Genomic DNA, 21,411 nt, shown 5'->3' on the forward strand with positions numbered 1-21,411 from the left:
GGTCAGGAGCCAAACGTGCCCAGGGTAGACCACCTGCTTTGCAGAAGCCTACCTGCCTGGAAAGTAGTGGTGCAGGGGTTCGCGGTAGCAGTCAGTCAGTGCGGACTGTTGGGGGGAAAATCACCTACTTAGCGATGTTGCCGTTTTTTGTTAAGCCGTCGGAGGAGGTTAACATGGCCATAAGTAGAATATGTGGGCAGAAGGTGAAGCGTCATTGTGCTACTCTTGCCTCCTCATGCTGCTGACACCTCCACACTTTGTCTTTGTGCCACTCTGTCGCCTCCTCATGCTGCTGCCGCCTCCACAATCTCTCATCGTTGTGCTATTCTGTAGCCCCCTCATGCTGCTGCCACCTCCACAATCTCTCGTCATTGGGCCACTCTATGGTCTCCTCATGCTGCCTTTACCTCACCACTATGATATAGGGCCAATCTGTGGACTTCTCATGCTGTTCCCACTCCCCCCACTTCATGATTTGGCCACTAATTTGCCTTTCGGCATCATTTATTTGACCTTTCTTCTGATCAGAAGGAAGGAAAAATGAGATGCACAATGGATCCTGTCTGTGTAGCAGCTGTAAGGCCTGTATGGTCCCATCAGAATTTACTTATTATTTGGTAGCCAAAAGCAGGAGTGGGTACAAAACACAGAAGACATGCAAATATTCCGTTCATGTGTCATCTCTGTTTTAGATCCATTCCTGTTATATTCCCAATCACTACATCTATTACCAACAAGGACCCTTGACTAGCAACACTTTTTTATCATTTCTTACACAGTACATCCAAATTGGAGAAATCTTTTAAAAAAATATTTCATATCTATCTATTATAATTTTATTGTTGATTATAACCTACTACTGTTCTAATATTAAAAAATTTTAAATATCACATGGCACTCTGTTACTGAGCATATGGCAGAGCCATATATATAGATAGTCCTCATGTTATACATATGGAAATATATCAATCGGATTCATTCCGCATTTTACTAGTTTCCAGGATACCTTAATGATCCCTCCCCTATAAATAGGAAGGTGATCAGTAATACTGTCCACCACTGATGAAGGTGCAAGAGTGCACCGAAACGCGTTTGGTTATATGAGAGACAGTATCTGGGTCCATAATAGCCCAATAGTTAAGAAAATTTCCAGCACATATCCATCCAATAGAGCCGGCCGCAAACAGCTGATGTAATCGCTCAGCTGAGCGCAGCAACACAGACATTCTTCCGGTCATGTGGGACGCCATCTCCCATACCACGTGGGACGGAACAAGAGACGCCAGGAGCCCAGGACGTCGCAGCGGAAAGAGATGCCGAGGGTGCATCGAACCATCAAGTTACGTGCGCACCAACGCCACCCAGGACCGGATCATCGCCCCCTACCGACCAAGGTACCGCCAACACAGAATCTTTACAGCCGCTACCTGAGACCCACAACTAATGGGGTAAGACTGTTCCATAATTTATACGGCTACTATTATTTTATCCAGGATACAAGAGGAGGACATTAATACCCATGCCAAGAACAGTTTATTTTATTTACTTAGTTTTTAATATATTTTGTATAAGTGGGCAACCTGCACCATATAGTGGTGTATATATATACAGTCTAATTGACTACCTATATTTCAACACCACATCAACTTGTGGCAACGACATTACTTAGGGCTCTTTCACACTTGCGTTCTTGTCTTCCGGCATAGAGTTCCGTCGTCGGGGCTCTATGCCGGAAGAATCCTGATCAGGATTATCCTAATGCATTCTGAATGGAGAGAAATCCGTTCAGGATGCATCAGGATGTCTTCAGTTCCGGAACGGAACGTTTTTTGGCCGGAGAAAATACCGCAGCATGCTGCGCTTTTTGCTCCGGCCAAAAATCCGGAACACTTGCCGCAAGGCCGGATCCGGAATTAATGCCCATTGAAAGGCATTTATCCGGATCCGGCCTTAAGCTAAACGTCGTTTCGGCGCATTGCCGGAGCCGACATTTAGCTTTTTCAGAGTGGTTACCATGGCTGCCGGGACGCTAAAGTCCTGGCAGCCATGGTAAAGTGTAGTGGGGAGCAGGGGAGCAGCATACTTACCGTCCGTGCGGCTCCCCGGGCGCTCCAGAGTGACGTCAGGGCGCCCCAAGTATGTAAGTATACTGCTCCCCCGCTCCCCGCTCCTACTATGGCAACCAGGACTTTAATAGCGTCCTGGGTGCCATAGTAACACTGAACGCATTTGGAAGACGGTTCCGTCTTCAAATGCTTTCAGTACACTTGCGTTTTTCCGGATCCGGTGTGTAATTCCGGCAAGTGGAGTACACGCCGGATCCGGACAACGCAAGTGTGAAAGAGGCCTTAGTTGAAAAACCCAGTGGTGTATATATTTTATACTCCATTAATAAATAATCTTTAATATATTAAACCTGCATTGTTTCATACTGATTATCTATATACCCAGTCATTTGAATGCCCTCCACCCCCTCAATCTTCTATAGTGTATCCAATATTTTGGCAATAGGTGCTGCCATTTGGAGAGAGTACCTATCCGTGAATTGCTGACAGTGGAGCCTCTGTAATTTTCTATTTTCCATTTAATTATTAGCAAAAGGAAGTAAGAAGCCTGGGAATGAGGGATCACCCATAATGCCGTGCAGCCAGGCAATCAGCAGATAGCAAGCCCCTGTGATTTCACAGCCCTATAAAGAGCCTCATCCTGCCCAGTCGCTGCCATTTTCCAGTGAACCTAGTGCAGGGAGAGATGTTAAAGACACTAGGGAAACTGATTAGGAAATACTTTATTTACTAAATATTACTTTTAAGCAGCTCAGGTACAGCGTAGGCTACTTTCACACCTCCGTTAGGTGCGGATCCGTCTGGTATCTGCACAGACGGATCCGCATCTATAATGCAAACGCTTAGATCCGTTCAGAACGGATCCGTTTGCATTACCATGAACTAAAAAAAAAAAAATAATTTTTTGTTCATGATAATGCAAACGGATCCGTTTTGACTTTACATTGAAAGTCAATGGGGGACGGATCCGTTTGAAAATTGAGCCATACTGTGTCAACTTCCTACGGATCCGTCCCCATTGACTTACATTGTAAGTCTGGACGGATCCGTTTGCCTCCGCACGGCCAGGCGGACACCCGAACGCTGCAAGCTGCGTTCAGGTGTCCGCCTACTGAGCGGAGCGGAGGACAAGCGGTGCCAGACTGATGCATTCTGAGCGGATCCGCGTCCACTCAGAATGCATTAGGGCTGGACGGATCCGTTCGGGGCCGCTTGTGAGAGCCTTCAAACGGAACTCACAAGCGGAGCCCCGAACGCTAGTGTGAAAGTAGCCTTAGAGATAGTGTAGGGAAATAATAGGGAGGCTTTATCCACACTATAGGGAAAAGAGCAGGGGCTAATAGAACAGTGTAAAGCTTGGCTAATAGAGAAGCTATTCTATTACACCTTACTGCACTAATTGGGGTTAAAAAATGTTCTAATACTACTGATTTTAGGTTGTTCGCATTCTTTTATGCATAAGTAATTCCAATAATCCTTGATTCTGTTATTGGAGTGAAATTGTGGTCTAATGCTACAGATTTTGGAGTGTTCACATTGTTTTATATATAATTCAATCCGTTAATCCTTGATTGTGTAATTGGGGTGAAATTGCGGCTGGATACTATAGATTTTAGAGTATTCACATTATTTTATACATAATTCAACTCTCCTCAATTGAGTAATACATAATTCAACTCTCCTTAATTGAGTAATTGGGGGGAAATTGCTGCCTGATGCTACAAATTTTGGGGTGTTCATGTTCTTTTATACTTAAGTACATCCATTCATCCTTGATTCTGTGGTGATATTGCGGCCTAATACTACAGATTTTAGGGTGTTCACATTCTTTTATACATAATTTAATCCGTTAATCCTTATTTATTTAATTAGGGTGAATTTGCTGCCTGATACTACAGATTTTCGGGTGATCACATTCTTTTTTATATAAGTAAATCCATTCATCCTCTATTTTCGGCTGAAATTGTGGCCTAATACTACATATTTTAGGGTGTTAATGTTCTTTTAAACATAATTCAATCCGCTATTTCTTAATTCTGTAATTGGGGTGAAATTAAGGCTTGATACTACAAATTTTAGAGTTTTTACATTTTTTTTTTATAGATAATTCAATCAGTTAATCCTTAATTGTGCAATTGGGTTAGTTAGTTAGTCTAGCTGCCTCCCCCTTTTGCGTCTACTGTTCTATCCCTGCTCTCTACGTTCATTTGTACTAAATCCCTGTGCCCGCTGTTATTGGTAGGTGATTTCAATTCGGTACTGGATCCAAGACTGGATAGGATATCACTCTCCCCTGAGCAGAGACATACCCGGTCTCTTCTGTGTAGTATTGCCCAGGAGCTTGCATGGGTTGATGTCTGGCGTTATTTGTATGGAGAAAAAAGAGCATATTCATGCTTTGGCCGGACGTACAGGTCAATGTCCAGAATCGACTTGGCGTTTGCAAATGGGGCTATGTCTGATCAAGTGGTGAAGATGAAATATGAATTGCATGGAATCTCTGACCACTCTCTGGTTTTGCTTCTGCTCAGGGGAGTGGGGGTAAATACGGGCCCCAATAGAACCTATAGACTGAACCCGTATTGGTTGGAGGTCATTGGTGAGCGAGATTTAATCAATGCGGAGATTCTTGAATTTTGGCATCGGAATGAGGGCTCTACCCATATCCATTTTGTATGGGACGCTTTGAAGGCCTATATTAGAGGCCTCTACTGCGGTAAAATTAAAAGACAACAAGTGTAGTTCCATAAGCAGGAAAACGCAATGAGGGAGACAGTTAGGAGGTTGCAGGGCGAGCTGACCAAATACGGTACGGATTCACTTCGCACAGAACTCAAAGAGGCTAATCAACGATATAGGACTTTTATGGTAAACAAGGCCCAACATAAGCTCTTTTTTCAAGGACAGAGACGTTTTAGTGAGGAGGGGAAAACAGGAAAATTGTTAGCTGCACTGGACGCTAATCAAAGGGGTGGGACCAAAATTAAGTATATCAGGAATAATCGGGGCCAGGTAGTCAAGGATCCAGAGCAGATTAGACAGGAATTTGTTGAGTATTACTCTACTATATATAGCTCTGAAAGGGTATGCAGTCCGTCAAAAATTGATGACTATTTGGACCAATTTGAAATGCCTTTTCTCTCGCCTCAGGAAACCGAAATGCTTGATCACCCTATACGACAGGTAGAGTTAGAGGATGCTCTTCGCTCAGTTAAGTATAACTCTTCCCCTGGGGCGGATGGTTTGCCCTTTGAACTTTATAGATACCACGCTAAGGTACTTCTCCCTATTTTGTAGCAGGTTTTAAATGAATCATATAGATATGGATCCCTACCTCCATCCTTTAGGGAGGCAATTATCACTCTAATTTAAAAAAAAGATAAGGACGGCAGTGAGGTTGGGTTCTATAGGCCCATATCACTCCTCAATACAGACTATAAGATCTTTGCAAAAGTCTTAGCAAACCGTCTTAAACGGATAATTGCACCCCTGGTGCATCCTAATCAAACAGGATTTATACCCGGAAGACAGATTCAGTCGAATCTCTATGGGGTATATTTGAACCTGTTGGTAGGGGGGGGACCAGACCACTCCATCCTCTCTTTGGATGCTGCTAAAGCGTTCGACAGGTTGGAGTGGTCCTTTTTGTGGCGAACTATGGCACATTTTCGATTGGGGACTACTTTTATTGCATTGATTCAATTGTTATACACTCAACCAATAGCCCGAGTCAATATTGATGGGGTAAATTCCTCCATTATTGAGCTTCAACGCGGTACGAGACAGGGTTGTCCCCTCTCCCCCCTTTTATTTACGCTATTTATGGAACCGTTGGCGTGCAGGATTCGTTCGAATGGTCAGATTCGGGGCTTCGAGGTAGCGGGAGAGAGTGACAAAATTAGGCTTTACGCAGACGATGTTATCCTTTTTTTGGATCAGGGTTGTAAAGCTGTTCCATATGTTATGCAGGTGATAGAGGAGTTTAGTCTATTGTCTGGTTATTTAATTAACTGGGCTAAGTCCTTACTCCTCCCGCTAAATCAAAAAGTCCCCGAAGGGGGTTCCCGGGTCTGGACGCTGTCTTTGGGTGACTCTCTGGATTATCTGCGGATAAAGATAGGTGATCCTATAGGTAGATTTTACGAGTTAAATCTTTCCCCGGTAATAGACAAAGTAAAGGGGAAAATTAGAGCTTGGCAAAAATTGTTAATATCCCAATCGGATCGATTAGCACTAGTGAAAATGATCATACTATCTCTGGTTCTGTACCCGATCTGTGCCTGCCCCATTTGGATAGAGGACGCCTTTTTTTATAGATTGGAAGTCTTAATAAACAATCTAATTTGGGGGAGGAAGAGGGTTCGTATAAAGCAGAAATATTTGTGGCTGGCTGAGTCAGAAGGGGGACTATCACTTCCTTTCTTTCAAGGGTATTTTTTTTCTGTGCAGCTACAAAGATGCTGTAACTTTAGAGAGAATGCACTTGGTCAATATTTAAAGGGACACTGACAGGCCAAATCAGCATATATAGTTAGATATATGACATTACAGGTCTTATAGAGTCTTTTAAAAGCATATAAGTATCCCCCCTGTCCACCTTATAAAGAGCGAAATATAAAGTTTTATAACCTGCTTGTCCGGTCAACAATCTGCCCAAGGTGCGGCGTTTCATGTGAAAATGCGCCCAGCTAGCCGCTCCCAACTGCCGTTGTTAAGCCCCGCCCAGCTCATCATTATTCACTTCGGTGGGCGGCGGCTAGAACTCTCCCCAGTCCCGATCCTGCGCATGGGCAATTTAATCCTCTGGGCATCGTTCATGCCCAATCTTCTGCGCCTGCGCCCCGCCGTGGTTAGATCGCGCATGCGTACACACACAGCCTGCCTGCGTCTTGGAGGCAGCTGCAGCCTCAGCCTCAGCCATGCACTGTTCAGAGCAGCGCTTCAGAGCGCTGCTCACTCACATCGCCAAAGGAGTTAATAGTGCGTCCCAGAGGATTGAATTGCCCATGCGCAGGATCGGGCACTGGGGAGAGTTCTAGCCGCCGCCCAGCGAAGTGAATAATGATGAGCTGGGCGGGGCTTAAGAACGGCAGTTGGGAGCGGCTAGCTGGGCGCATTTTCACATGAAACGCCGCCCCTTGGGCAGATTGCTGACCGGACAAGCAGGTTATAAAACTTTATATTTCGCTCTTTATAAGGTGGACAGGGGGGATACTTATATGCTTTTAAAAGACTCTATAAGACCTGTAATGTCATATATCTAACTTTATATGCTGATTTGGCCTGTCAGTGTCCCTTTAACTAGCGTAATAGGTAGGTCCCTTGATAATATTTTTATGCACTTAGAAATAGCACAGTGTGGAGCTTTGGATACCAGTTGTTTAATTTTGAGAATGCTACAGAGGGTCTGGGAAAGATTGAAAATGACTCTGCAGGTGTCACATGTTTTTTATTTTACCCCGTTGTGGGGAAATCAGAATTTACCGGAATTCTTGAAAATAATTGATTACACTTATTGGAGTCGTAGGGGTATCACTAGAGTGGAACATTTGTTTGTGGCAGATCGTTTTAAGGTCTTAGGGGATTTTAATTTCACAAATATTTAGTTTCTAGACCGATTTATGTATGCACGTTTAAAACATGCATACGAAGCCACACTTAATAAAACATACATGATTACTCAACAACATTCATTTTTTGATTATTGTTTTTGTCACTCAGGGAAAAAGATTAAAATGGCACAGATCTACTCGAAAATGCGCCTTTCTCTCTCCACGGTGATTTCTTTTAAAAGTATACATAAATGGGAGCAGGAATTGAAAACTCCCCCCCTGCCCTGGTCACAGATTTTCCAAAATACGAAAAAGGTAGTATCTGCATCCAGTTATAGATTGATTCAGTTCAAAATTTTGCATAGGTTATACTATACACCGCAAATGCAGGCCAAGTTTGCTAATAACAGAGGTCGTGAATTTTTTTGTCAAAAGTGCCGTAGTCCCAAAGCTTAGTATATCCATCTTTTATGGGAATGTAGTGTGATAAAGCGGTTTTGGGAGCAGGTATTCGCAGCACTTCAGGGGGATTTCCCCCAATCTTGTATACCGGATATGATCTCCGTGATTTTGGGTTCCTATATAGCAAAAAACCCTAACCCTCCCGTACATCAAGTACATCAAGTAAGCTGGTTGAAGGGCTGCCTGATTGCAAAGGCTCTGATAGTGAAGAGATGGGGCTCCCCATGTCTCCCGTATTTGAGGAATGGAAATGGATTATGTCCCAAATTAAGCTTTATGAGCATGTTGAGAGGCGGAGAAGACAGGGTTCTCGATATTCCTCTGTTTTCCAGTAGTGACTATCTCGTTTTGTTGGGTGGAGTATGTGGACAGGTATGGGGGGGGGAGTATGGGGTTCGGGCCATCAGCGACAGCAGCTAAAGGCAGGAGGGGGGAAATTTGGTATTAACGCTAGTAGGTTTGAGTTTATAGAGCTGGGATTATTATTCATCCTTAATTCTTGTGTAAAATTGTGACTTGATACTACAGATTTTAGTGTGTTCACGTTCTTTTTTTATATAAGTAAATCCCAATTGTGTAATTGGGGTGAAATTGCTGCCTGATACTGCAATTTTTGGGGTGTTCATGTTCTTTTATATATAATTACATTCATTCATCCTTGATTCTGGGGTGAAATTGTGGCCTAATACTACATATTTTAGAGTGTTCACATTCTTTCATACATAATTTTATCCGTGAATCCTTAATTGTGTAATTGGGTTGAAATTGCGGCTTGATACTACAGATTTTAGGGTGTTTACATACACTGTACATCCATTCATCCTTGATTATTGGGTGACATTGCGGTCTGATGCTACAGATGTTACGGTGCTCACGTTCTTTGATACATAATTTAATCCGTTAATCCTCAATTGTGTAATTAGGGTGAATTTGTTGCCTAATACTACAGATTTTAACGTGCTCACATTCTTTTATATAAAAGTATATCCATTTATCCTTGATTCTGGGGTGAATTTGTGGCCTGACACTACTGCTATTTTAAACTTACAGTTACTGTTACAGGACAGTATGTCCGACAGGCAGGTGCCAGTGCCTTTTAAGGGAACGGGCAGTGGCAAAACTGTTTCTGAAGCTGGCAGAAGTAGCAGCAGAAGAAGTGGGGGGGGGGGGGGCAGCAGTCACATCGATAGGCCAAAGCTGCCAGTGTCATACAGCAGTCGTGTTTTGACCAGCAACCCAGCTGTCATTGAATGGTTGACTTGCTCTTCAACATCATCTCAACTGACATCAGTGAGCCCCAGCCAGGAGTCGGTGGGTTCCTCTGACACCTAATTGACATGGCCCAGGAATAAGCTCTGTGTCCCTACCTGTCCTGAACCTGCCTATTTCATTTTCTGTTGCTTCTTCTAGGGAAGTATTGTATGCCATTGACTCTTCAATGCTTTTCAGCGAGAACGAACTTATTGAGGGCAGCCAGCAGCTACTGCCCAGCCAAGATGTGGAGGAGAGTTCCGCTGTTTCATCCAGTAGGCAGGCAAGCAGCGATGATGAGAGTCACATAGCAGCAGGTGTTGAGAGTGGTCAGGCATGTGCCCATGAGACTGGTGAGGTTGACATCAGTGACATGCAGACAGTAGTGGATGATGAGATTGCTGATTTCACATGGGAGCCAGGTGAAGAGGGGGCTTCATCATCATTATCATCATCATCATCAGATGATGAGGTCGGCATCTTGCACGTGAGGGAGCGGCTGAGCCAGCAGAGTGCTAGCGTCGCCTTGAGTCAGCAGGGTGGCAGCAGTGGAGGTTTGGAGCCAAACATGCTAGATCATCTGCTACACTGGAGCCTACCTTTAGAGAAATAACTAGCAGTGCATGGGTTCATAGAGGCACCTGCAGCAGGCAGTCAGCAAGGAGTGGTGGGGGGGGGGAAAATGCCATACTCACCGGTGTGGGAACTTTTCATCAAGTAGCCAGAGAAACTCAGCGTGGCTGTTTGTAGAATCTGTGGCAGAAGGTTAAGCATGCCAGGGTGACCTGGGTCAACACATGCAGTGTCCCTATAAAGTAGCCTTGGAAAACCGTGGTGCTAATGTAGTGGTATAGCCTTACGCAGCAAAAACTACATATGCCTGGGGCCTGCACCCCTTGTCCAGCAGTCAAGGCTACACCACTTCAGCAGAAGGGAGCTGTGTTTCCCTCCCATCATCTACTTGCCCTGATGCTCCTGCTCCTCCTCCTCCTCATCATTTCGTCAGCAATTGATCACCTAGTTGATTGCAAAAAGATAACAGTATGCATGCAGTCATCCAATGGTGCAGAAGCTGAATGTGCTCCTGGCCAAGTTTCTGGTACTATAGTCCTTCTCTTTCCATGTGGTGGACTCTGCACCTTTCAGAGAACTGATGGCTTGTGCCGAGCCAAGGTGGAGAGCCCCAAGCCATCATTACTTCTCCAAAAAGGTTGTACTACCTGTCACGCTCGTGTGTGGGAGGAAAACACCACACTAAGCATAGGAGGGAAAGGGGATACCGGAATAAGGCCTGTAAACTAGGGAAGGAAGATGGACACCTCCTAGAGAAAACCTTAACTCCAGTCCAGACAGACTACCAGTATGAACAGGCCTCATCCTATCTCACCTTATAGGACGCTGGAACTAATGTCAGGACTGAGTCTACCTGTTCCTCCAGAGGGAAGGACTAACAGGAGTCTCCCTCAGGCCTAATGACAAACAACAGGGAAAGGCAACACACACATATAATAAACAAAATGCAAAAGGGAAAGGACACACGTATCTTCAATGAAGCTTAGTTAGCACCAATAACTCAGCCGAGAACCAAACCCAAGCTAACCACAAGTCCAACAGAAGCTATAAACCGCATAGCATAGTGGGAGAAACAACAATAAATAGAGAAGGTTAAATGACCACAATAGCCACACCTGGGGAAAGAAGGTGTGGAAGCACAAGAAACAACACAGATGTCATTTGATCCAAAAGGAAAACATGTCAGATCAAACCACGTGTTGCCAGTCTCGCAGATCTCCTGCCACCGCGGGAACGTCCGTATGTCTTTGCACATCCGTGACACTACCCCTGCACACGTATGTTGAACAGAATGTAGGCCAGTCATTGAGCCTGTTGGTGTCTGCTAAAGTTCACTGCAGCACCAATTTGTGGAGCTGTAACTATGGTCAAGGACAATATATGTCTTTTACGGCACACTGGGTTAATGTGGTTCCTACCCAGCCACACCAGTAACTTGGTTAGGTGTCAGCACTGCCGCCTCCATGTTCTCAAGCTGTGAGCCCTGCGTCAGTGTCTTCCTCTGCCTCCACATCCTCAACCTTTTCCTCAACCCGCATTGCAGGCACCATTCGGAGTGCTCCTCCAGCTTACCACCTATGCAGAGCATGGTGGTATCATGCTGTTTTGTACCGGGTTTGCCTGGGCAAACGGAGTCACATCAGGAACTGCTGCACGTCCTTCAAGAGGAAATCGAATCCTAGTTGTCTCCCCGCTCACTGAAGATCGGAACTGTGGTGACAGATAACGGGAATAACATTGTGTTGGCACTGCGTCAAGGAGGGCTGACCCATGTGTCCTGCATGGCACACATCTATAATCTGGTTGTAAAGCGGTTCCTGAAGTCTTCTACCCAAAACTGTGCATGCACTTCAGCCACATTTAGCCTGCAAAACACGCCCCCCTTGAGCTGCAAATGCAGAATAGCATTCCCCAACGTTATGCAACGTGCAACATTTACACCCATTGGAACTCCACCCTCCACATATTGGACAGACTATATGAGCAGTGGAAAGCCTTGAACAGTTTCTGGATGAGGCAGGTGGACAGGAACACTCCTCTGTGTAACTTTGCCATTAGATAGTGGCAGCTCATGTGTGACACCAGCCATTTGCTCCCTTTGAGGAGGCCACTTTATTTTTCAGTTGCCAGGATTACGGGATGAACAATGTAATTCCACTCCTTCATGTCCTGGAGAAGACGCTGGTAAATTTGACTGGCCAGGGGATAAGAGACATTGTGCCTACATCTTAAGGCCACCTGAGTCATGTAGGGGCTGAACTGGTGGAAGAGGAGGATGAGGAGGAGGCACACATTCACATACAAGCAATGTATACAGAAATGGGTGGTTTATCTGCAGAAGTAATAGGAGAGGAGCAGGAGGAGCTAGAGGCTGATCAGGAAGACCAGGCAGATGACCCTGACACACCATGGCAGTATGCAGTGGAGATGGAGGCAGGGAGTCCCTCCGAGCCCCTTGCGCAAATACCCAGTTGCATGCTGAGTTGCTTTCATAGTGACAGCCGTATTATCACCATTCGGCAGAGGGATGACTACTAGTCCTCCACCATGTTAGAACCTTCACTAACGCTCCAAAATGGGGGCCTTTTTTCCACCTGCTGAAAGGGAGAATAAACTCAACTACTATCGAGAAATCCTATGTAGTCAGTTGGCCGCTGCCTATGTGCGCCATCACCCATCCTTACGAAGGTCTGACCAGGGGGGGCCCCTCTATGCTCACGCTCCACTGTCGTGACTGCAACTTGTCTGGTGTCTCTAATTAGCACTTTTCTTCACCTGTCTACTGAAGAAACCACTGACCAGCAGCAGCAAGACATGGAGCAGAACCTGAACCAGGACGTGGTGGCATTCTTGGACTTCACCATGTCACCCCACATCGAAAATCCCCTGGACTATTTGGCAGCCAAACTTGATTTGTGGCTGCAACTGGCCAAGTTTGCAGTGGACAAGCTTTCCTGCACAGCCAGTAGTCTGGCATCAGAGTGGGTGTTTAGTGTGACAGGGGGCATAGTTACCCCAAAGAGAATTTGCCTTCCACCCTAAATATTGAGAGACTAACCTTTGTAAAGATGAATCACGTGTGGATCATCCAGGATTTCCACACGCCAGTGCCTGATGCATCAGACTAGATCATTCTGGGTGCCACATCAAAACTTTGTGAAAAAAGACCCATTTCTTTTGACTATCTGCTTCAGTCACTATTCGGATGCTGCCATCCGCCTGATTCCACACACCTGCTGCCTCTGCTGCCATCTTCTCCTACTGCCACTCTCCATCTTGTGCTGTTACTGCCACTGTTGTTGTCCCCCACCTGCTCACTCTGTGACTGGGCCACTGTGCTGACTCCTCATGTGGTTGCCACCCTCACCACTCTGTGATTGGGACATTGTGCTGACTCCTCATACGGTTGCCACCTTCCCCACTCTGTGACTGGGCCAATATTTTGACTCCTCATGCAGTTGTCACCTCACCACTATGTAACTGGGACACTGTGTTGACTCCTCATGCAGTTGCCACCTCACCACTCCTTTACTGGACCATTGTGTTGACTTCTCATGCAGTTGCCACCTCACCACTCTGTAAATGTGCCACTGTGTTGATTCCTCATGTGGTTTCCACCTCACCACTCTGTCACTGGGCATTGTGTTGACTCCTCATGCGGTCACCACCATCCCACTCTGAGACTGGGCCACTATATTGACTCCTCATACGGTTGTCACCCTCCCCACTTTATGACAGTACTGGAAGAGCGCCGGACCATAGGAGTCAAGCGTGTGGATAACAAGGGGCGCACATTCACAACCAGTTGTCAAACAAATTTTAATTTTTTTCAATGACTACACATTTTGGGGTACCGCAGACCCCTTTATCAAGTCTGGAGACAGGTCAGCCGGATGGCCAGCAAGGCCGCCGTTCATCAGTACGTGGAGAATGTGCTGACAAACAGCGGCCTTGCTGGCCATTCTGCTGACCTGTCTCTAGACTTGATAAAGGGGTCTGCGGTACCCCAAAACACATAGTCAATGAAAAATTTAAATTTGAGAACTGGTTGAGAATGTGCACCCCTTGTTGTCCACACGCTTGACTCCTATGGTCAGGCGCTCTTCCAGTACTATTGTTTACCCGATTGGCGGTGTGGCTCCCGCCCAAGGTGATTGGACAAGTTCAGGCTGCACCAACCGTCAACCATTTCCATTTGGCCTTCATTGTGGTTGCGCCCAATTTGGTGCAACTAAAATAGGTGAGCAAACCACTTCTCCCTATCTGTGTATATAGTGTTTACTTGACATACTCACCCTATGAGTGCCTTTCTCTCCTCATTGCCACTATTCACTTTATGACAGGGCCACTATTTTGACTCCTTATGGGGTTGCCACCCTCAACACTCTGTGACTGGGCCATTATGTTGACTGCTCATGTGGTTCCCAGTGGAGAACTCTTTGACCGGGCCACTAGTGTCCTTGTTCGCCTTATTGTCACCATTTATTTTACCCTTCTTCTGATCTGTTAGAAAGACGGAAGAAAATGAAAAACTGATCTTTTCTTTGGAGCATCTGTAAGGCCTCTATCACACGGTCCCTATTTTGCATCAGGATACGCTCATGATTTTAAAGCCAAAAGCAGGACTGGGTACAAAACACAGAAGACCTGCAAATATTTCAATCATGAGTCATCTCTATTTTGGATTCACTCCTGTTTTTTTGGGGCCTTAGCAATACTGATGGATTACTGACCAAATACTTATCATGTGAAAAGACAGAATTCATTTTTGGGGTTGTTCTGGTGACAGATCAGAAGAAGAGAAAAATAAACAGTGATGTCAACACAGACTTACTGCTGACACTCTCTACACTCTGTCAGGGGAACACTACTTGTCCCAGCGTGTAACAGAACAAGTTCTGTAGAAATCTATGCGGAATCAACTGATGACGGTGTAAAAGGAGTGCGCTCTTTCCCTCTATAATGGAATCTTGGGCCACTGCACGGCTCTTTATAACGGACACTAATATTGACGTGTAAGGCTGAGTTCATACTTGAGTTATTTGGTCAGTTTTGGTCCCATAACTGACCAAATAAATTAAAGGGAACCTGTCACCTCCAAAACACATTTTAAACCGACATCATTACCTTACAGTAGCCCCCAGTGTGTTCCTAATCATTTTTTTCATTCCTCCACTGGTTGTTGTATACTCTATAAAAACGCTGTTTTAATCTGTGCTTTCGCTATCCTCAGAGTCAGCTTGAAGTCAAGGGGGCAGCGGCCTCCTTGCTTCAAGTCAAGCTAAGCCCGCCTTACTCGTCCTCCCTTCACTGTAATTGACATCCTGCTGTGAGGCTGGGATCGTGCAAGTCTTGCGCATGCGTGGTGCGCTCCTTGTCACTGCGCTATCCTGGCTCCCGCACTCAGCCGGCCGCTTTCCTCTCTCTCTCCAAATGCGCCGGGCTTTTCGATCGTGCGTGCGCGCCCGACCAGAGGAATGAAAAACATGATTTTAAAATGTGTTTTGGAGGTGACAGGTTCCCTTTAAGTGTGAACTGATTCTAAGAGTGACGCCTGTCAACTACCTGTCATACTGACGCACAGTAACTGTTTCACTACCACTGCGAACTAGCTATGCATGTTTCTGCAATGCACAGTGTTGTACACCGATTTACAGGCTCTCTGCAGGCAGGAAATATTTTATTTTTACCGCGCTTTGCCACAAATAAATTTGGATTTAATCGAGTTTTTGAATAAAATTCGGCAAGGCGTCCGAATTAATTTTTTGAAAACTTTGCTCATCTCTAATCAAGATTTTTTTTTGGCAAATGTGAGATGGGTTTTTGTGTTTTTTTTGTCAGCAGTGGTACTTGCCTTGGAACCTTCCCATGGATGCCATTTCTGCCCAGTCTCTTTCTTATAGTTAAATCATAAACACTGGACTTAACTGAGGCAAATGAAGCCTGCATTAAATGTTGTGCTCAGTTCTTTTGAGACCTCCTGGATGAGTCGTTAAAGTGCTCTTGGAGTAACATTGGTAGGCTGGACACTCCTGGAAATGTTCGCCACTGTTCCATATTACTGTGGTTCACTGGAGTTCCAAAACCTTAAAAAATTGATTTGCAACCTTTTCCAAACTGATAGATGTCAATGACTTTCTTTCACATATGTTCTTGAATTTATTCAGATAGGGGTATGATGTGTTGGTTTTTGAGATCTTTTAGCTTACTTCATGTTGTCAGACAGGTTCTATTTAAGTGATTTCTTTTTTTTACTGATTTGGCAGTAATCAGGCCTGGGTGTGACTAACGAAATTGAACTCAGCTTTACAAAAACAGTGGTTAATCACAGTTAATTCATGAGGGGAGCATTTATATTTCACATAGGGCCATCTGTAAGGTGGCAAATACTTTTTCACAACACTGTATAACAAAAAAAAAAATCCAATATGAAAAATTATGCATTGACAGGCGGGGAGCTGTCAATAGTGCTGAATGTACTTTGTCATTCATCAACTTTCCCAAATGCACATAAATTTAATTCACAATTTGCTTCCTGCAGCTTAAATTGTCCACAGAGCTATGTCAAAGGAAAGTACAGATTACTCCATAGTCCCAAAAATATATATAATAAAATTGATAATTAATATTACCATTATTCATATTAATGGTTATAAGACACTAAACCTAAAATCTTTTCTATGAACATTCACTATTCTGTGGAATGTTATCTAATGCTTGTAGTTGTCAGCCATGTCAGGTTGGGAAGATGCTGACTGTAGAGTTCTTCAATGGGATGATCAACAAGAGGCCCAGAAATACTTCTGCCCATACAATATGTTCACTAACTTATCTCACATATCTCCAGTTGAAAAAATACTTATGGATATTTTAGAACATTATCAGCTTAATTTACTTGTGATTAGGGTCAAGTCTCATGCACAAGTCTGTATTTTAAATCCCTCAACCTCTACCCCTCTGTACATCTCTGGTGTTCTGCTAATTCAGAATGTGGTGCCAATAACTTGCCATGGTGCCATTCTGTGTCATTGATTTTCAAAAGAATCCACAAGAAAACAATTGTGGCATGCTTTATAGCATAGGGAATTAGGGAGTAAATTTTTCCTAGAAATATTTTTAGAGAATCATAAAGATGCGCTATTACTGCAACCCATAATGTGGACCCATGAGGTCCATGTCAAGTTCATGTGCAGAGAACTCTACCAATGATGCAATCTGCCAAGGATACAACTTTGGGGGTCATTTACAAACAGATATACGCCACTTTTGTGTCATATATCTGGCACAGATTCTGTCACACGCCATGTCACGGCAGAATCTAAGACTGGCCTGTCTCATTCATCATTTTCTGTGCCCAGTTTAGGTGTAGAAAATGGTCTTAATGTACAACAGCAAGGAGGCTGTCTTACATTTAGAATCGGCGGAGGATACGATGAAGTTATGTAGAGGCCAGAGCCAGAGCAGGGGCTTATTAAGACTGGCATCTAAAATGTGCTCCTTTGTCTCTACGTAACACAGGAGTAAGGCAATCTCAGAGGCATCAAGCTCACAGAATAGTATCGGCCATATAAATATAAAATTTCACCTACTGTATCAATATTGTACAGAACAGTGACTAAAAGTTGTCCTACCTACTTACTGCATGTTCTAAGGAAACCCTATCCAGTAAAAAAGAGTGGAAAAGTTAGACAGTAGTCTCCCATTAGAAGAGGATGTATATGTGTACTTCCTATTCCTAGTTTTTACAGGGAAATGTATCTGTGGCTTTGGTTTTATATGATCATGGGAGGTGATAGAAAAGTATACCACAAAGGGCTCTAGATTGACTAACTACAGATGTCATATTTATAGAATATAACTAGAGTTGAGCGAACACCTGGATGTTCGGGTTCGAGAAGTTCGGCCGAACTTCCCGGAAATGTTCGGGTTCGGGATCCGAACCCAAACCGAACTTCGTCCCGAACCCGAACCCCATTGAAGTCAATGGGGACCCGAACTTTTGGGCACTAAAAAGGCTGTAAAACAGCCCAGGAAAGAGCTAGAGGGCTGCAAAAGGCAGCAACATGTAGGTAAATCCCCTGCAAACAAATGTGGATAGGGAAATGAATTAAAATAAAAATAAAAAAAATAAAAATGACCCAATATCAATTGGACAGAGGTCCCATAGCAGAGAATCTGGCTTCACGTCAGCAGAGAATCAGTCTCTTCATGCCATAGCAAAGAATCTGGCTTCATGTCAGCAGAGAATCAGTCTCTTCATGCCATAGCAGAGAATCTGGCTTCATGTCACCCACCACTGGAAGAGGCCACTGTCACATATTTAGGCTCCGGCACCCAGACAGAGGAGAGCGGTCCCGTAACAGAGAATCTGGCCTTATGTCAGCGCAGAATCTGTCTTCATGTCATAGCAGAGAATCAGGCTTCACGTCACCCACCACTGGAACAGGCCACTGTCACATATTTAGGCCCAGGCACCCAGGCAGAGGAGAGAGGTCCCGTAACAGAGAATCTGGCCTTATGTCAGCGCAGAATCTGTCTTCATGTCTTAGCAGAGAATCAGGCTTCACGTCAACCACCACTGGAACAGGCCACTGTCACACATTTAGACCCAGGCACCCAGGCAAAGGAGAGAGGTCCCGTAACAGAGAATCTGGCCTTATGTCAGCGCAGAATCGGTCTTCATGTCATAGCAGAGAATCAGGCTTCACGTCACCCACCACTGGAACAGGCCACTGTCACACATTTAGGCCCAGGCACCCAGGCAGAGAAGAGAGGTCCCGTAACAGAGAATCTGGCCTTATGTCAGCGCAGAATCTGTCTTCATGTCATAGCAGAGAATCAGGCTTCACGTCAGCCACCACTGGAACAGGCCACTGTCACATATTTAGGCCCAGGCACCCAGGCAGAGGAGAGAAGTCCTGTAACAGAGAATCTGGCCTTATGTCAGCGCAGAATCTGTCTTCATGTCATAGCAGAGAATCAGGCTTCACGTCACCCACCACTGGAACAGGCCACTGTCACACATTTAGGCCCAGGCACCCAGGCACAGGAGAGAGGTCCCGTAACAGAGAATTTGGCCTTATGTCAGCGCAGAATCTGTCTTCATGTCATAGCAGAGAATCAGGCTTCCTGTCACCCACCACTGGAACAGGCCACTGTCACACATTTAGGCCCAGGCACCCAGGCAGAGGAGAGAGGTCCCGTAACAGAGAATCTGGCCTTATGTCAGCGCAGAATCTGTCTTTATGTCATAGCAGAGAATCAGGCTTCACGTCACCCACCACTGGAACAGGCCACTGTGACATATTTAGGCCCAGGCACCCAGGCAGAGGAGAGCGGTCCCGTAACAGAGAATCTGGCCTTATGTCAGCGCAGAATCTGTTTTCATGTCATAGCAGAGAATCAGGCTTCACGTCACCCACCACTGGAACAGGCCACTGTCACACATTTAGGCCCAGGCACCCAGGCAGAGGAGAGAGGTCCCGTAACAGAGAATCTGGCCTTATGTCAGCGCAGAATCTGTCTTTATGTCATAGCAGAGAATCAGGCTTCACGTCACCCACCACTGGAACAGGCCACTGTGACATATTTAGGCCCAGGCACCCAGGCAGAGAAGAGAGGTCCCGTAACAGAGAATCTGGCCTTATGTCAGCGCAGAATCTGTCTTCATGTCATAGCAGAGAATCAGGCTTCACGTCACCCACCACTGGAACAGGCCACTGTCACACATTTAGACCCAGGCACCCAGGCAGAGGAGAGAGGTCCCCTAACAGAGAATCTGGCCTTATGTCAGCGCAGAATCGGTCTTCATGTCATAGCAGAGAATCAGGCTTCACGTCACCCACCACTGGAACAGGCCACTGTCACACATTTAGGCCCAGGCACCCAGGCAGAGGAGAGAGGTCCCGTAACAGAGAATCTGGCCTTATGTCAGCGCAGAATCTGTCTTCATGTCATAGCAGAGAATCAGGCTTCCTGTCACCCACCACTGGAACAGGCCACTGTCACACATTTAGGCCCAGGCACCCAGGCAGAGGAGAGAGGTCCCGTAACAGAGAATCTGGCCTTATGTCAGCGGAGAATCTGTCTTCGTGTCATAGCAGAGAATCAGGCTTCACGTCACCCACCACTGGAACAGGCCACTGTCACACATTTAGACCCAGGCACAGGAGAGAGGTCCCGTAACAGAGAATTTGGCCTTATGTCAGCGCAGAATCTGTCTTCATGTCATAGCAGAGAATCAGGCTTCCTGTCACCCACCACTGGAACAGGCCACTGTCACACATTTAGGCCCAGGCACCCAGGCAGAGGAGAGAGGTCCCGTAACAGAGAATCTGGCCTTATGTCAGCGCAGAATCTGTCTTTATGTCATAGCAGAGAATCAGGCTTCACGTCACCCACCACTGGAACAGGCCACTGTGACATATTTAGGCCCAGGCACCCAGGCAGAGGAGAGAGGTCCCGTAACAGAGAATCTGGCCTTATGTCAGCGCAGAATCTGTTTTCATGTCATAGCAGAGAATCAGGCTTCACGTCACCCACCACTGGAACAGGCCACTGTCACACATTTAGGCCCAGGCACCCAGGCAGAGGAGAGAGGTCCCGTAACAGAGAATCTGGCCTTATGTCAGCGCAGAATCTGTCTTCATGTCATAGCAGAGAATCAGGCTTCACTTCACCCACCACTGGAACAGGCCACTGTCACACATTTAGGCCCAGGCACCCAGGCAGAGGAGAGAGGTCGCGTAACAGAGAATCTGGCTTCATGTCAGCACAGAATAAGTCTTCATGTCATAGCAGAGAATCAGGCTTCACGTCACCCACCACTGGAACAGGCCACTGTCACACATTTAGGCCCCGGCACCCAGACAGAATAGAGGTTCATTCAACTTTGGGTTGCCCCGCAATATAATGGTAAAATGAAGTTAAAAATAGTATTGAATGAGGAAGTGCCCTGGAGTACAATAATATATTGTTAAGGGAGGTAGTTAATATCTAATCTGCACACGGGATGGATAGGTCCTGTGGGATCCATGCCTGGTTAATTTTTATGAACGTCAGCTTGTCCACATTGGCTGTAGACAGGCGGCTGCGTTTGTCTGTAATGACGCCCCCTGCCGTGCTGAATGCACGTTCAGACAAAACGCTGGCCGCCGGGCAGGCCAGCGCCTCCAAGGCATAAAAGGCTAGCTCTGGCCACGTGGACAATTTGGAGACCCAGAAGTTGAATGGGGCCGAACCATCAGTCAGTACGTGGAGGGGTGTGCACAGGTACTGTTCCACCATGTTAGTGAAATGTTGCCTCCTGCTAACACGTTCCGTATCAGGTGGTGGTGCAGTTAGCTGTGGCGTGTTGACAAAACTTTTCCACATCTCTGCCATGCTAACCCTGCCCTCAGAGGAGCTGGGCGTGACACAGCTGCGTTGGCGACCTCTTGCTCCTCCTCTGCCTTCGCCTTGGGCTTCCACTGGTTCCCCTGTGACATTTGAGAATGCTCTCAGTAGCG

General features: G+C 45.7%; 1 long non-coding RNA gene across 1 annotated transcript; it reads left to right on the forward strand.

Annotated features, from left to right (window-relative positions):
• Positions 1-1,318: 1,318 nt before the first annotated feature.
• Positions 1,319-14,425, forward strand: LOC120986982. Its single transcript, XR_005775860.1, has 3 exons — positions 1,319-1,448; positions 3,965-3,972; positions 14,415-14,425. It is a non-coding gene; the product is annotated as an uncharacterized LOC120986982 (long non-coding RNA).
• The last annotated feature ends 6,986 nt before the right edge of the window (positions 14,426-21,411 follow it).

This window comes from Bufo bufo, chromosome 1 (assembly GCF_905171765.1).
Source record: "Bufo bufo chromosome 1, aBufBuf1.1, whole genome shotgun sequence".
NCBI lineage: Eukaryota > Metazoa > Chordata > Amphibia > Anura > Bufonidae > Bufo > Bufo bufo.